Consider the following 17750-nt stretch of genomic DNA (forward strand, 5'->3'; position numbering starts at 1 on the left):
CATACACAAATATACGGCAAGGTGGGCCTTTCCAAACAGCTTAATCAGGACCTCTTGAAGACAGAAAATCTTTCAAAAACGTAAGTGTTTACTTTCTGCTCCTGCCTGCTGTTTCTATTATGTCTCCACAGGAATATTGTTGATCTTCAATGGTGTATTTTGGTGAATGTAATATGTGATGGGGAAGGGCAGCAGAGCCTCCCTTAAAATCCTTCAGTCAAGCAACCTAGACGTTATCTAGGCAGTTAATAGTTCCATCTCCTCAGAAGCCCAGCCACATCCACAATTAAGAAAAAGAAAGCATCATGCTTGCCTTGGTTTACGCTACTATAACAAAATGCCACAAACTGGATGGCTTACAAACAAAAGAAATGTATTTCTCATATTTCTGGAGTCTGAGGAGTCCAAGATCAAAGAATTGATAGATGTGGTGTCTGGAGAGGGCCTGCCCTCTGGTTTGTAGATGGCACCTTCTCGCTGTGTCCTCACATGCTGAAGGACGAAAGGCAGTTCTCTGGGGCTGTCTTTTATAAGTGCACTAATCCCATTCATGAGGGCTCTCTTCTCATGACCTAATAATCTCCCAAAGGCTCCATCTCCTAACACCATCACATTGATGATTGGGCTTCAACATATGACTGTGGTGGGGATACGTATATTCAGACCATAGCAGTGCTATAGCACTGGTTCTCACCTTGCCTGTGTGTTATAACCATTGGAGATACTTTAAAAACACTGATGGGTCTTGCGTGAAGCTTGAGCACCCAGATTGTTTGAAGCTCCCCAGGTGATTATAATATATAGCCAGGCCTGAGAGCTACTTTGTTACAGTGTGAAGTTCTTGCTGACAAATGGCATCCTATGTAATATCAGAGTTTGATTGAATTTTCCTCCGTCAACAATCATCTTCTTTGAAAAAACAGGTGAGGGCCAAAAATGATGCTCAATATTTACCAACCTGAATCCTGATACTAACACTTCTTCTTGTTGAACCTTAACTAGCAGTATTGGTAATATTCGCTTTTATTCTCTAGCAATTAATTATTAGAATTGGGTATATTTCGGGAGACAACATCCTTGCTGCCTGGGACTGAGGGGGTTCCTAGGATGTAGAATTTTGGTTTTTAAACTAGACAGTGCCAGAAAAACCGGGATGAGTAGGCTACCCTAGATACATACGAGAAGAGGACATAAACCATACAGTTATTTGTGCAGTCACATTCTAAGGATTACAAATTGGGAGAATGTGCAACACGGAGGCAATGCTTTTTGCAGAAATCTACCACTTTCTATGGACGAGTGAAATCATTCAGTTTGATTTACTTGGCACGGTTCTACAAAGGAAAAGTTCACAGTTACAATGGCTCATAAATAGCAAAAACAAACAAAACAGAACCACCAACGTTCCACATTCACTTCTTGACCTGGACTTGTGTTGCTTGGTTAGAGTTTGAGCTCCTGCCTAGTGATTATCAACAGGCAATTGGGTAGTTTACATGATGAATGGTATCAGCACAGAAGTCCAACTGTGACCAAAAGCCCAAAAAGTATTCATCTTATTATGTGTATGTTGAATAGGATTTGAAAATGCATTATGCAACTGAACATCATATGGAAACATTTTTTTTTTCTAAATTGGAAGATGCCCACAAGTGGAAAACACATCATGTTGGTATGTACACATCGGATGTGCCTGACTCAAGTGTATTTTCTTTTCCTTTTCCTTTCTTACTTTTTTTCTGAGACGGAGTTGCCCAGGCTGGAGCACAGTGGTGCAATGTCGGCTCACTGCAACCTCCACCTCCCAGGTTCAAGTGATTCTCCTGCCTCAGCCTGCTGAGTAGCTGGGATTACTGGCTTGTACCACAACACTGGGCTAATTTTTCTATTTTTTTTTTTTTTTAGTAGAGACAGGGTTTCGCCATTTTGGACAGGCTGGTCTCAAACGCTTCACAAGTGGTCCACCTGTCTCAGCCTCTCAAAGTCACTATGTCCAGCCCTTTTTTTTTTTTTTTTTTTTTTTTTTTTTTAGACAGGGTCTTGCTTTGTTGCCTAGGCTGGAGTGCAGTGGCACCATCTCAGCTCACTGCAGCCTGAACCTCCCAGGCTCAAGCGATCCTCCCACCTCTCAGCCTCCAGAGTAGCTGGGCGGGATCCACTATACCCGGTTAATTTTTTTTTTTTTTTCAGAGAAAGGGTTTCGCCCTGTTCCCCAGACTGGTCTCAAACTCCCAGACTCGAGCGATCCACCTGCCTTGGCATCCCAAAGTGCTAGGATTACAGGTCTGAGCCACTGCACATGGCCTCAAGTCTGTTTTCAATAGGACAATGCTATTTTATTATCCTCAGGTGGAGAAGGTTAGAGTTGAGCAATGGGCCCTTGGTAACCTTAGATAGGAGGAATGCAGATTTTAGTATATTAACACATACATTTTATGTAAAATTAGTTGCAAAAATATAAACATTTTGTGGTAGTCTGTGTATCTTTAATACAAACTGGCAATGTACATAGTGGTTAAAAAATTGGCTTTAGGGCCAGGCGGGGTGGCTCACGTCTGTAATCCTAGCACTTTGGGAGACTGAGGCAGGTGGCTCACTTGAGGCCAGGAGTTTGAGAGCAGCCTGGGCAACATGGCGAAAACCCGCCTCTACTAAAAATACAAAAATTAGCCAGGTGTGGTGGCACGCGCCTACAGTCCCAGTTACTCAGAAGGCTGAGGCATAAGAATCACTTGAACCCAGGAGGCGGTAGTTGCAGTGAGCCAAGATCATGCCACTGCACTCCAGATTAGGTGACAGAGCCAGACTCCATCTGAAAAAAAAAAAAAAATGACTTTAGAATCAGACTGATGGGTTCAAAATCTGGTTCCACTTCTTGGAACCTTGTGATGTGACCTTGGAAAAATTACTTAACCTTCCCAATTCTGTTCATCATCTGTATATTAAAGATAATTATACTTCCCTTGTGGACTTGTTAGAATTATATGAAAAAATAGATATAAAGCAGAGTTTCTCAACCTCAGCACTACTGACATGTGTGACCACATAATGCTTTGTTTCAGGGGCCTGTCCTGTGAGTTGTAAGATATGTAGCAGCATTTCTGGCCTTTATCCGCAACTACTCTCCAAGAAGTGACAACCAAAATGTCTCCAGACAATGCCAAAAGTCCGCTGGGGTCATGAGAGAATTGCCACTGGTTGAGAACCATTGGACATAAAGTGATTAGCGTGATACCTAGAAAATAGCAAGTACCCAATAAGTGGTAGCAATTATAATTATTAATACTATATCAAAATTAGAGCTCTTATTCCTGATGTGGAACCTTAAACATATATAAGTATTTTAACTATAACTAAGAATAAACTCTCAGACTTATTCTTTTAGGCTGTGAAACCCAGTCTTATTCTGCTGAGAGCAGTATCAGAAAACATCACTTTTCTGCCTCGCGTCTCCTGCACCTACTAGTCCTGCAAATCTAAGATCTTTTAGGTATAGTGATGTTATTCAACCATTTTCAACATGAATATATGAACAGTGAATATAATTTAGCTATTTTTAAGTAGTTTGTGAATGTTTAAAATGGTTGAATAACGTCACTATACTTAAAAGATCTTAGATTTGCATTACCAGTAGGTGCAGGAGATGCGAGGCAGAAAAGTTTAAGGCATTTGAGGCACAATCTTTTCTCCCATCTAACTCATTTCCCCTCTCCTGACATTCATGCCCTGCAGAAAACCTCAACTCCTACTTTACTATGGCAATCCAGTATGAGTTTTCTGTTATCAACAGCTGGTCCCCTTTCTGAACTCGCCTTCTCCTCTCATCCTTGTTTTTATTAAAGAAAGAAGGGTCTCTCCTCTATGAGTCTTCACTCCTATGCTGCTCTGTTTCCTGAAAGACCTTGCTCTAGCATTTATGCATTCCGTATCCATGTCTTCACTATATTCCTTTCCATCAGCTCCTTTTCTATCATCAAATAAGATCAGTTTCCCCTACTTAGAAATGCTTTTTGCTACAAACGTCTGAAATTGCCGTCTTATTTCTTTACTGAACTACACACACAACTCCTTCTCAGTTTCTTTTGTTGGATCCTCTTTGTTGCCCAGCCCTTAAAGTATTGGTATTGCTCAGTGTTCTGTCCTCTGACAGCTCTGCTTCTCACTCAACACTACACGACCCTACTTCCACCCAGAGAAATCCACATTTTCTCTCATAGATTCAATTACCAACTATTTGCTGTTGCCTCCCAAATCTCTATTTTCTGGATTAAATCTCTCCGAACTTGAGATACACATAGCCAAATGCCTACTATATACCTCCACTAGGATATCCAGCAGGTACCTCAAAATCAACATATGCTAAACTGAATTCATCAAGTCTATTCTCAAAACGACTCCTCAACTGATGTTTCCTACATCAGCATACACTCGCTTATCCAAGCCAAACATCTTGATGTCATTCTTGGATGTTCTTTCTCCCAAAACTTCCCACTGCCAATTAATTAGCAATAACTGTCAATTCCACCTCCCACATATTTATCGAGTCCACCCACCCCTCTCTCTCTCTACTGACACCTTCATGTCTCTCCTAAACTACTATAACAGGCTCATAACTCCTATAACAGGCTTATAACTCATAACTGGCCTTGCCTTCCCCCTGCCCATGCACAGTTAGAGGGATCTTTCTAAAGTACAAACCTGATTAAAGCACTCTCTTGCTTAAGCCTTTCAGCAGCTTCCCAATGCCAGTTTGGATTGAATTCAAAGTCCTTGACACAGCCCTGTAAGTTTCTTTATTAGTTGACTCCTGCTTACCTCTTCAATGGTATCTCTACAAAATCACTCAGGCCACTATTTTTTTCAGTTGCTTAGTGTTCTTGTTTTCTTTTCTCTCTAGATCCCCACACAGGGTGTTTCCTGCTTGGATCACTCCCTTTTCCTCTCATCTAGCTAATCCCAGCTCATCCTGTAGGTCCCCATTTAAACATCACTTTCTCTGAAAAGCCTTCCAGACCTCTCAAGTCTGGGATAGATGGCCCTCCTCATGTGCTATGTTAATACCCTGTGTCTCCCGCACGTTGGTACTTATCAGATTGTCTTGTAGTTGACAGTTTTCTTGTTTTTCTTCTCTACTAGACTATAATCTACATGACAGTGTTTCCAGCACTCTAGTGCTAAGCATGTAGTAGGTGCTCAGAAATAATTGTGGAACAGAACTGAATTAAATGTCTCCAAGATTCTTCATCAAATGCAAGGCTTTTATTTTCATTATTTTTACTTTTTTTAAAATTTTTTTGAGACAGGGTCTTCTTCTGTCGCCCAGGCTGGAGTGCAGTGGCGCAACCTCCACCTGCCGGGTTCAAGCCATTCTTGTGCCTCAGCCTCCTGAGTAGGTCGGATTACAGGCACATGCCACCACGCCTGGCTAATTTTTGTATTTTTAGTAGAGATGGGGTTTCATCATGTTGGCCAGGCTAGTCTTGAACTCCTGACCTCAAGTGATCCGCCCTCCTCAGCCTCCCAAAGTGCTGGAGTTACAGGTGTGAGCCACTGTGCTCAGCCTTATTCTGATTTTTAATCTTTCTGGATACTCAAATTGTTTGATCCTTCCCTGTCTTCTAAAATTATTCTCCTTTGTTTTAAGAGACAGCACAGGATGCAACTTGTCTTTCTACTTTTTTGAGAATTTCTAGTCCTTGTTTGCTGATTCCTTTCCTGTCCCTTAACTTTGGACTTTCCTCGAAGACTCTGTTCTTCACTGTATTTTATCTCCACACTCAGTGTCTAGAATATAATAAATATTCAAAAATTATTGTTTCCTTCCTTCTCCCATTCTCCAGAAGTTCATTTAATCTCATGACTCCAAATGTCTCCCAGATTCATGTTTCAGTCTGAGCAATGCAATAGAGTACCAGTCACCTGATACCTCAAATGAACTATAATTAAAAACCGTGGCACTCAACCATACCCATTCAGTTTATTCCTACAACACAACTTCTGTATTTGCCAAAATTGTAACTAAGAGTCTCTTAATCACTGAGGATCCATACATCAGGCATCTCTAGCTCCACTAACTACTTTATACTCTGGGTGCAATTACCCAGCAAGTGTTACCTTTTCCCTAGAAATGATCCCATCTATTGATTTTTTTCTCTACTTTCCCCCTTTATTTTTTCTACCCTCTTCTTTTTACTCTTATATTACTGTAATGGATTTCTTCCTAGTTGACTTTCCTGATCTCAGTATCATCCACTTTCAGATCTATTTTGTATACTGCCACCAGACTCATCACCCATACACACTCCTGTCATGGCCAAGGGCTTTTCACAAAGTACACTCAATAAATATGACAGAAAACCAACTCACTATCCCCTCAAGAACTTACAGTGGCTACAAATCATCTGCTAAGTCCAAACTCCCCTTTCTGACCTTTTTCCTTCCTTCTGGCCCTAACCAGCTTTTCAGCTTTATCACAACCCCATACTGTTCTTCCATACGTCCTACATTCCTGACTTGCTGAACTTCTTGCCTTTTCCAAAACACATTCTACTTCATTCCATTGCCCCTGTTGGTTCCTCTACCTTGAGCAAATCCACTCCCCTATCAGTATGAAAAGCCTAATATTTTTAATATTGAGTTAAAATGTCACTTCTTCTGTTACTCAGGTAGAGTCGATGCTCATTCTGTGCCTGTTCTGTACTTCGTACTTAATACATTCATTACTTTCTTCCTGGTATCATAGTAATGTGCATGTCTACACGATAAATTTCATGATGTCTGGAATTCTCACTTGTTCATTCTTATAATTCATGATGCATCCAAACCAGTTCCTGTAATGCACATAGTAGGCACTTGGCAATGAGTCCTCGAAATGACTTGGCCACATTGTCAAGCATTTATTGATGTCCCCACTATTGGTCTCCGCCAAGTGAAGAGTCAGGAGGCAGCTCTCTTTGAATAAAATTCAGCTGGGCATACCCAACTCTGGTAAGACATTGTCAGCTTTGGCAGAAGCAGCTTCTGGGTACCTGCCTAACTTACAAGACTTGCCATAATCCACCCTGTCCAATGTATACAGCCTTGCTTCTCATTTGTTCCTAAGCATGTGTCCTCCACTTCACATTATTTTAAATCTTTCAACTCAGCCTTTGTTCATGCAGTTGTCCATGCCAGAAATACTCTTCCCTTATTCTGATAAATCCTCCCCAAACTTCAGACCCAGATTAAGTCTTACTTTATCCATGATGTCATCTTTAACTATTTGAGCCCGCGTTTATCTCTCCTATGTCTGAATTCCTTTGGCAGAGATAATGTAATATATTATGGTATTCTCAAATTCTTTCCTGCATATGTCTTGCTTTTCTCAGCAAGAGAATTGACTCTTTGGGGGCAAAGATCATGTCTTAGTCTCCTTTGGTAATCAGTGCTGCTGATCATTAGATTGATAAATCAATAGAGCTATTTTCTTCCTTATTACTAATTTCTCATAAATTGAGAAAAGATCCCCCAAAGCCTACTTTTGTCTATTAAAGAACTATATATCAGGTCTGGGAGATAATCTACGGATTAGCCAATATTATTTAAAATGAGAGATTAAAAAAATTTTTTTTTGCAATTAAATCAGTTTCTTTGCAGTTAATCCAGCTTGTTGTCTTGCAATAGGTTAAGGCAGTTAGGAGAAAGAGTTAATTAAAGACGATGGGTTTTGTGGCTATTTGTGAAACATGGTTGAACAAGATCCTGATAAATCAAATTCACTATCTTTTTTTAATTATAGGAAAAATAATAAGGTCTATGTTCTGGTGATTAGATCATTTTGGTAGTGAAATCTTTGTGGATGATATTTGGACTTTCATCACAGATTTAATCCATTCGAACACTGAAAGGGTTGTTTACAAAGTTGAATAATCAGGCATGGTTTGACCCAGAGAGGTGTGCATAAGCTTCACATATGACACAAGGAAGAGCTGAAAGGCAGCGGTGAACAAACAGCACAATGTGGCTTAGACTTTATAATGCACACTGGATTTTCAGGATATGCAGGGAGAAAAAAACATAACAGCATTTCTCTGCTTATTTCTTTATATTTAGGTTCATTTCTTGTTCTAAGGAATCAGTTTCCTCTTAAGTGTTTTGATATTTTTTTAACACAGTGAACTGGTTAACAGCATTTTGATTTTGCAACCATTGCTTTAAACTCACTATAGTAAACTATGCTATTGACCATGTCAGAAGGCAGATGAGATCAGACCTTAGATGGAGGTCTGTTTTTCTTCTTACAGTCACTCATTTCTGTATTTTTATATCAATGAGGGTAAAATATTGCATTCTTTCTCTTTGGTCTCTGTTTTGTCTTTTCCAACTGCCACAGAATGCTAGCTATTCTATGATCAAAGCTCCCCTGAAAGCCTTTAACCCTCACAGGTCACTAGCCAGTACTTTAGTGGGTCACTCTAGTCATCATTTTCTTACAGCTCACCAGCAGCTACTTACAAGAGCATTTGACCAGAAATGCTCCCTCAATTTAATAAGCCCTCTAGTTACACACACACACACACACACACACACACACTTAGGAACAATGTCCACACAGAAACGTAAACACAAATGTGCATAAGAGCTTTCTCATAATAGTCAAAAAAGTGGAAACAACCCAAATGCCTATCAGCGGATGAAAGGATAAATAAAACGTGCCATATCCATACAATGGAGTATTATTCATTACTGAAAAGGAATTAAGTACTGATACATCTATACAACATGGATGATACCTGAAAGCACTATGGTAAGTGAAAGAAGCCAGACACAAAAGGCTACATATTGTGTGATCCCATTTATAAGAAATGTCCACAATAGGCAAATCTAAAGAGACAGAAAGCAGATTAATGTTTGCCAGGGCCTGAATGGGGGGTGTGGCATGGGGATGAAAAGTGATAGATAATGGGTATCGGTATTCTTTTTGAGATGATGAAAATATTCCAAATTAGATTGTGATGGTTGCATAACACTGTGAATATACTAAAAAATTTGAATTGTACATTTTAAATGGTTGAATTTGTATGGTATGTGAATTCTATCTCGATTTTCGAAGAAAAAAAACCACTTAAAAGTCTCCTTTTGAGGACAGAGCTAGCTCCAAATTTTAAATACTGGTTCTGCATCAGAATCTTCAGAGGTGGGGACCTGGAATCTCTGCATTATAATACATTCTTGACTGATTATTATGCACAACTAAAATTTAAGGATCACAGAATTAAAAGAAACAAACCTTGCACTGTCTCCATGAGATATAATTGCAAATGTCTCCATTCAGGCAGAAGTTGCAATTATTCTCAAGTGAATAATACTCACTTTTTTGTTGTTGTTGTAGGTCAGGTATTTAAGTTTTGATTGATTGATCTTTGTGTATCTACTTTCAATTTTCAGATCAAGTTTCTTTTATACCTCTGAGAGAAAGGGTGAAAACACAGGATCTACTAATAATCTGTTCCCTGTGAATTAAAATTAGAGAATTGCTATCAGTCTCACTTCTGAAAGCATTTGTGGAAAACTAGTTCAGGGTTTTCCTCCTTCCACAGCTAAGGAAAGAAAAATAAGATTCTGTATTATACAGTAAGTTGGAAATGTGAGTGAAGTTAGAACTTATGATTCTCTTGTCTTGAGTGGCTTTTGCTCAGCTGTCATTGAGGTTTTAAATTGTACATCAGGCTGTGGTATTAATTCCCTAAAAGGCATGGAATTGTAACCATATACCACATTCTAGCTCAGCAAAGGAAAATGTATTTTCCCTGCATCACTTTAGAAATTAAAGCTCTTGGCTGGATGTGGTGGCTCATGCCTGTAATCCCAGCTCTTTGGGAGGCCGAGGTGGGCGGATCACTTGAAGCCAGAAGTTCAAGACTAGCCTGGCCAAAATGGTGAAACCCCATCTCTACTAAAATACAAAAAATTGGCCAGGCATGGTGGCAGGAACCTGTAATCCCAGCTACTTGGAGGCTGAGACATGAGAATGGTAATTCCAGCTGACCTTGGTGGTCTTACTATCAGAAATAACTGAAGAAACTGGATTGACATTTGATAGGTGAATGGGATAATCTTGATAATAATATGGTACTAAGTTAGAGAAGTATTGGGTAATATAGCATGAGTTTACAGATCCTGTGTAGGCTTCACATTGATGAAGTTACTGTGCTGCTAGCTATCTAATAATTAATATGGTAAAAATCTTAGGTTATCTCACCCCTTCATCAATTTTTTTTCAAATAAAAAAGCATCTGCAGAGCATAGTTTAGTAACATTTACTCATATATGAGAAAATTGCTTATTTTCTTGTTTCCTGAAAATCTAAACCAAACATGAAATTTAAGTGAAACAAAGAATAAGGTTTATTTAGTGTAACTACCTGAAATCTCATTTTTCACACGTCAACAATTAAAAGTAGCTAATATTCATGTAGTCAATAAAATTCAATAAATATTTATTGGTCACCTCCTGTGGTGCCAGGAAGTACACTAGGCAAACATCGTGATATTGGATGAATAAAACATGGCTCCTGGCCTTGAGGAGTTCAGCGGAGGAAGTAAAGCTTTACTTATTCATAAAGTATATCTGTGGTAATAGACTTTAGTTCTAGGTACTGAAAAAATACCTGGAAATGAAATATTAGGTTAGGGATATGAACTTGGCAAAATGAAAAGCTAAAAATCTTATCTTGTCATAAAAGTCACAATGATATATGGGCTATGATAATAGCTTACAGTTCTAAATGCTATGTGGTAAATAATGTTGATTCTTGGATAAACTATTTCCTCATCATTTTAGTAGGTTAGACATAAAGCTTGAGATATGTACTAGTACTCTTAAAGAGTTTGGCAAATTTTATGCATTTTCATGGGTTTATAATCTTGGCACTTTGTTGTTACAGTACCTTATGTTTAATTACAGAAGGCTGAAAAAAGAAAAAATAGGGAAAACACTAGTGAATGTTAAAAATGTTTATTATTAAACATCATTCACTAATTCAAAAAGTGTATGCTGAAAATAGGATTGTTTGAGGTTTTTCATATCCTTGAGGCTATTATTGGTCTATTGGAAACGACTTTTGTAGATCATGCTACTCTTCACTTTGTGAATGGAATTTTGGCTATGGCAGATAGTACACAGTATCGTTCCCAGTATGTCTAGCAGGCAGCCGACTGAAGTATCTTTTACCAGCACTATTTCTTTCCCTCCCTGCATCACAGATATTTTTAGAACCTGATACTGGATTTAAGTGAATTTGTCATCGCTCTGCATACATTGTAAAACACAGCCTATTGAAAGCTCCTTTTCAGCTCTCCCTTGCTACTAGTAAAGGAGGAAAATTGCAAGCAGGGTCTTCTTAAACCTGCTTAGAAGTGGGTCAATCATACATGTTGAGAGTACCACAAGTGCAATTTGAAATTAGTTGTAATTAAGGTGGTTAATGAAAATGACTTTAAAAAAAAACTACATGGAAAGAAAAGTTAATCAAAGAAAATGTGTCACATGACATATGTCATTTTGAAGCATAAGGTAAATATTTCAATATGTCTTCAATTTTCTCCAAAATATTTTAGAATGAAGACAAACTAATTTTTGAAAACCAAAATTCTATTTCCAACTACTTCATATCCTTTTTTTTTTAAGACAGGCAATACTTTATTTAAAATGCATCACAGAAATGAACAGCTTGAGTCTGTAATACAACATACATGTTTCAAAGCCTAAGTCAGTAATTGTATATGCGAGAATACACATACACTGCTGCATACAGATTAACTCATCAGACCACAATTTTTCAATGTTTAAAACAGAATAAGCTTCCCTGTGAAAGCAGCATCTGTGCTGGTTTCTTTTTTGTTTTTTGTTTTTTTTTTTTTTTGAGATGGAGTTTTGCTCTTGTTGCCCAGGCTGGAGTACAAGGGTGCAATCTCAAATCACTGCAACCTCCGCCTCCCATGTTCAAGCGATTCTCCTGCCTCTGCTGTTTTAACTTTAGTATTCTTCTTCTTCTTCACCCTCTTTTTCAACAGATTCCACACCAACATCCTCATAATCCTTCCCAAGGGCAGCCATGTCCTCATGGACCTCAGAAAACTCTCCTTCCTCCATTTCCTTACCCACTTACCAGTGAACAAAGACATGCTTGGAATACGTCAGGTCAAACTTGTGGTCCAGGTGAGCCCAGGCCTCAGCAATGGCTGTGTTGTTGCCCAACATGCACACAGCTCTCTGCCAGGCACCACAGTGGGAGGCTTGTAATTAATGCCACCTTGAAGCCAGTGGGGCACCAATCCACAGATTGGAGGGTACACTCAGTCTTGATGGTGGCAATGGCAGCACTGACATCTTTGGGAACCACATCATTATGGTACAACAAGCAGCAAGCCATGTATTTACCATAGTAAGGGTCATGTTTCACCACCTGGTTGGCTTGCTTAAAGAAAGCATTGGTAATCTCTGCTACAGAAATCTGTCTATGGTAGGCTTTCTCAGTAGAGATGTTGAGGGTGTATTAGTTTGTTTTCATACTGCTGATAAAGACATACCCAAGGCTGGGCAATTTACAAAAGCAAGAGGTTTATTGGACTTACAGCTCCACATGGCTGGGGAGGCCTCACAATCATGGTGGAAGGCAAGGAGGAGCAAGTCACATCTTACATGGATGGAAGCAGGCAAAGAGAGAGCTTGTGCAGGGAAACTCCAGTTTCTAAAAGCCATCAGATCTTGTGAGAGTTATTCAGTATCACGAGAACAGCACCAGAGAGACCCACCCCCATGATTTAATCATCTTCCACCGGGTCTCTCCCACAACACATGGGAATTATGGTAGCTACAAAACGAGATTTGGGTGGGGACACAGAGCCAAACCACATCAGAGGGCATAGTTGCCCAGAGAGAAGTGGATGCAGGGGTAGGACACCAGGTTGGTCTGGAGTTCTGGCAGATCGATATTTAGGGTTCCATCAAATCTCAGGGAAGCAGTGACAGAGGACACAATTTGACCTATGAACCTATTTAGGTTAGTGTAGGTTGGGCGCTTAATATCAAGGTTTCTATAACAGATGCCATAAATGGCCTCATTGTCTATCATGTTAGCATAATCAGAGTGTTCCAGGGTGATGTGGGAGGTGAGAGTGGAGTTGTAGGGCTGTAGTACAGGTGTGGAAACCTGAGGGGCTGGGTAAATGGAGAACTCCAGCTTGGATTTCTTACCATAGTCAACAGAGAGACATTCTATGAGCAGGGAGGTGAACCCAGAACCAGTTCCCCTGCCAAAGCTGTGAAAATCGAGAAGCCCCGAAGACCTGTGCACAAGTTGGCCAGTTTATGAATTTGGCCCAACATGAAGTCAATGATCTCCTTGCCAATGGTGTAGTGCCCTTGGGCATAACTATTGGCATCTTCCTTGCCCATGATGGTATGCTCAGGTTGGACGAGCTCATGGTATGTGCCAGAGTGAACTTCGTCAATAACCATGGGTTCCAGGTCTGCAAACACTGCTTGGGCAAGGGTTTGGTTTCTGCTTCACAGCTGCCTAGCAGATGACAGAGTTGAAGAGGAGAGGTTGTTGCTTCTTACAGACTGACTCTTAAACAGTTGATGTAAGGGAACCTTCATCTCCTTTTTTTTTTTTTTTTAGCAGGGGCTTATTTGTAGAGCAGTTTGAGGTCCACAGCGAAAGTGAGCAGAAAGTACAAAGTTCCCATATACCTCCTGCCCACCACAACATGTGCAGCCTCCCCCACTATCAACATCTGGCACCAGAGTGGTACATTCATTATAATCAATGAACCTACATCGAGGCATCATGACCACCCAGAGTCCCACGGTGTACATTTGCGTTCACTCTTGGTACTGTGCATTCTGTGGATTTTGGCAAATGTACAATGACATGCACCTACCATTGTATTGTCATAAGTAGTTTTACCGTCCTAAATTCCTCTGAGCTCTGCCTATTCACTCCTCCTCATCTACTTTTAAAAAAGCCAAACTGCTCAATATCTATTATCTGCCTAATCTGGGATTTCTCAATCTCAGACTGTTGACATTTTGAACAGGATAATTCTTTTAAAGCAGATGTCCAGTACATTCTAGGATATATAGCAGCATCCCTGGCCTCTACCCAATCAATGCCAGAAACCCTGCCATTCTTAGTTGTGAGAACCAAAAATGTCTCCAGACATTGCTAAATGTCCCCTGGGAGCAGGTAGCAAAACCATTCCTGTTAAGAACCACTGGCCTAATCTAAGGCATACTCTACTTCCAAATGAATGTCTATATTATTCTATTATGACTTGTACAGTTAGTCATTAAATGCTATCAACAAATATTTATTAGGCTTACTATGTGCTGGATACTATAAATGTATTCCGCACTAGCCAGTCAAGAGCTATTAAATTTTTAATATATTAATAAGTGACAGGGAGAGGCATGAGTTGTTGCAACAAACATTTTAAAAATCTACATGCAGTAGCTACATTGAATCTTGAGGCATGATTGATTAAATTGATATAGCGATCTTCACGATCTAGTTCACAGCAGAATGAACGCAGAGGGAAAATGCATTGATCATTAAGATTGCTTAACTGATTGGACCGGCTATGCAGTGATCCGCTTCAGCAGCCACATGCAAGAGACGGACACTGCCTCTACAGGGAAATAATTCTGAGTAATTAGCCAGGGAAGACTCTATACAAATCCCCACTCCCACCCTAACTCCACCACTGTTTTCCCATGATAGCAAGGGATATTTACCTGATTCCCTTGCGAAATTGCCATAAATGCCTCAGTGCTCCTTTCATTTTGCCTCTGTAGATAGAGGCAGGATTGATGATAAGCTGGTTTCCTTTCTGGTTGGCCAGTACTTGTGTTGCTCAGATCATTAAATCAAATGTAACCAAGCAAGTTATAATTTGAGATTTTATTTGGAGATTCTCCTTGTAAAGATTTAGGCATTAAAGTAGTCACACAGAATCCAAGAGACAACTGTCAGAAATGGAAAGGGGAATTGGAGTGGTAGACAATGAGACATCTTGGCAAAACTAATTCTATTTGCATATGGCCTCAAATTATGGGTTTCTTCCTTCTTTTTCTCCTTTTCCTTTTTTGGACAGACTTATTACAGTCATTTTGATTTCTCCCCACTTTTGTTTCTCTGGCTTTTTTTCATGATGAGTCAAAAATAAATAAATTGAAAATTGACTCATTGAAGGCAGTTAACTACATTTAACTTTTATTTCCAAGGCACTTCTTGGAGGATGTGGGTCTACTTATTCCTTGTTTGTTAAAGTGAACTGATATGTATATTCCCCTTTGTGGACCTCTAAATTGGTCTTCTCAACTATAACTTGTAAGATTCCTTCCAGCTCTAATTGTCTATGATCTGTTGGCTACTATAATAAATGTATACTAGACCATGATGCATTCTGGGACCTCAGCAGAAGGAAGAAGAGGAAAGGAGTAGGACAGAATCTTGGAAAAGGCTGGATTGAAATTTCATGGACTAACTTGGTTGTAGGAATGTACCTTCAAGGATTGTGTTTGGGGCCAGGTGCAGTGGCTTACACCTGTCATCCCAACACTTTGGGAGCCTAAGGCAGGAGGATTGTTTAAGGCCAGGAGTTCAAGACAAGCCAGTACAATATAGCGAGATCCCACCTCTATAAAAAATTTAAAAATTGGCTAGGCGTTGTGCTGCATGACTGTACTCCCAGATACTTGGGAGGCTGAGGTGGGAGGATTGCCTGAGCCCAGGAGGTTGAGGCTGCAGTGAGCTGAAATCATGCCACTGCACTCCAGCCTGGGTGACAGATCAAGACCTTGTCACAACATTTTTTTTTAAAGAGATTGTGTTTGGCGTGTCAAATCAAAGTTCAAAGGATGAGACAAACGGGCTTTATTCAAAGGATGATCAAGTCCTGGAGTTGGGTAAGGGAAAGCAGTAGAGCCAAACATTTGCTGGCAAGAACTGATCCCAGATGGTCTATTTGGATTACAGCAAGATGCCAGCTAAAAGAGGAAGCTATGCAAAACAGGATCCAGCTCCTAGGGGCAATGGGAGTAGGAAGGATTTTTTAGAGAATCAGGGTCCTAGGCAATTAGGCTGGAACTGAGGATTAGTTCTAGCCTCAAAGTGGGAATTATAACCCTAATCAGAAAACTAAGGCAAAAAGTCAATCACAGAGGGTAATCCAACACTAGAGGGGGATGGGTGGTCAGAGAAGAGGATGCAGTTCAGTGAACACACAACAGACATAAAGGTGCCTGGGGGATCATGTCTATTTCATCATGCCTGCCGTCAGGAGGGAATGCCTAGTGTCCTGCTGGTTGTAGGCAGGATTTGGCTCACTCAGTGTAGGAGGCAGAATAGTCCTAGCCTCTGTCAGAGCAGGGCTAGGAAAGGCTACCTCATATACTTTGTTTCACTTAATTCTTCTCTTTGTCAATTCTTAAATAGTCACAAAACATCATACTCATCAATTGCTATGGTTTTTATTTCTACCCTGAGTTGTATGCAACTTCTTAAAGAACTAAACATGATCAGGCCCTAAATATTGTACTATGAAATTTCTGTATATCCACGGACTTTATACACTAAACCAAGTTCAGCAAACTTTTTCTGTACAGGTCTGGACAGTAAATATTTAAGGATCTCCAGACCATAGGGTGTTGGTCACAAGTACTCACCTCTGCCATTGTAGCATGAAAGTAGCCATATTCAATATGAAAACAGATAAGCATGGCTGTGTTCCAATAAGTCTTTATTTATGGACCTTGAAATTTGAATTTCAGAAAATTTTCACATGTCACGAAATATTATTCATCTTTTTTAGCAACCTAAACGTGTACAAATCATTCTTAGCTCATGGGCCATACAAAAACAAGCAGTAGGTCATAGTTTGCAACTCCTGTACTAAACTTAAACAAACGATAATTTATTTAGTGAACAATGATCTGCCTAATTCTGCCTAGCAAGCCTCCAACACTATAATCAGGGCCACATAATCCTATTGGTAGGATTAGCCTTGCTCCAAGTTCTGGTAAAAATCAGGTCGCAGACAGTGAGAACATAAGAAACTCTACCTATCATCCATTCCCTATAAAAGTCAACCTGTTTGATGGCCCTGTGCTATTTCTGCACTTTGTTCTGGTAATAGCTCTCTGATCTGGTTGCTATTAATAAATCCACTTGAATTGCACTCCAGTTCCCACAGATATTCTTTCTTTTATGTACGAGTTTCTGCTTGACATTCAGTTTCTACAGAACTAGAGTCTCGCCATGACTCGTCCAAAATCAGAGTCCTAGAGACGGGAGTGTTGTATGTTAACCTTAATGCCTGTGGCTGAGTCCCTGTAATTTACTACCTCATCTTTCTGATGTTCCTCTCTACCTTCCTGAATCATCCCCCTGTGTTTGGTCCAGTTCTAGGCCTTATTGACCTGGCCAGTCTCACCAATTTCACCGAGTCTGACTGAGGCAGTATCATATGAACAAAGGAGCATGCAGAAAAATAGATGGAAAATAATAAACTCATAAAAACTGTTTGAATAGCTTTTATTATAACCAAAAACCAAGATAGCACAAACTCTTTGTTTTATTCCATCCTTGATGAAGCAAAAGTGTTGAGAACTGAAATTCTTCCTATCACAATAGCTGTTCAACACTGAAGTAAAAATTATACACAATAAAATTCTTAGCGACCACATCAAGACACAATAATAATTAT

At 39.8% G+C, this 17750-nt stretch overlaps 1 pseudogene; it reads right to left on the reverse strand.

The window, feature by feature from the left end:
• Window positions 1-12015: 12015 nt before the first annotated feature.
• Window positions 12016-13860, reverse strand: LOC100449740 (tubulin alpha-1 chain-like; annotated as a pseudogene).
• Between the last annotated feature and the right edge of the window lie 3890 nt (window positions 13861-17750).

Source organism: Pongo abelii, chromosome X, assembly GCF_028885655.2.
Source record: "Pongo abelii isolate AG06213 chromosome X, NHGRI_mPonAbe1-v2.0_pri, whole genome shotgun sequence".
NCBI classification, from domain to species: domain Eukaryota; kingdom Metazoa; phylum Chordata; class Mammalia; order Primates; family Hominidae; genus Pongo; species Pongo abelii.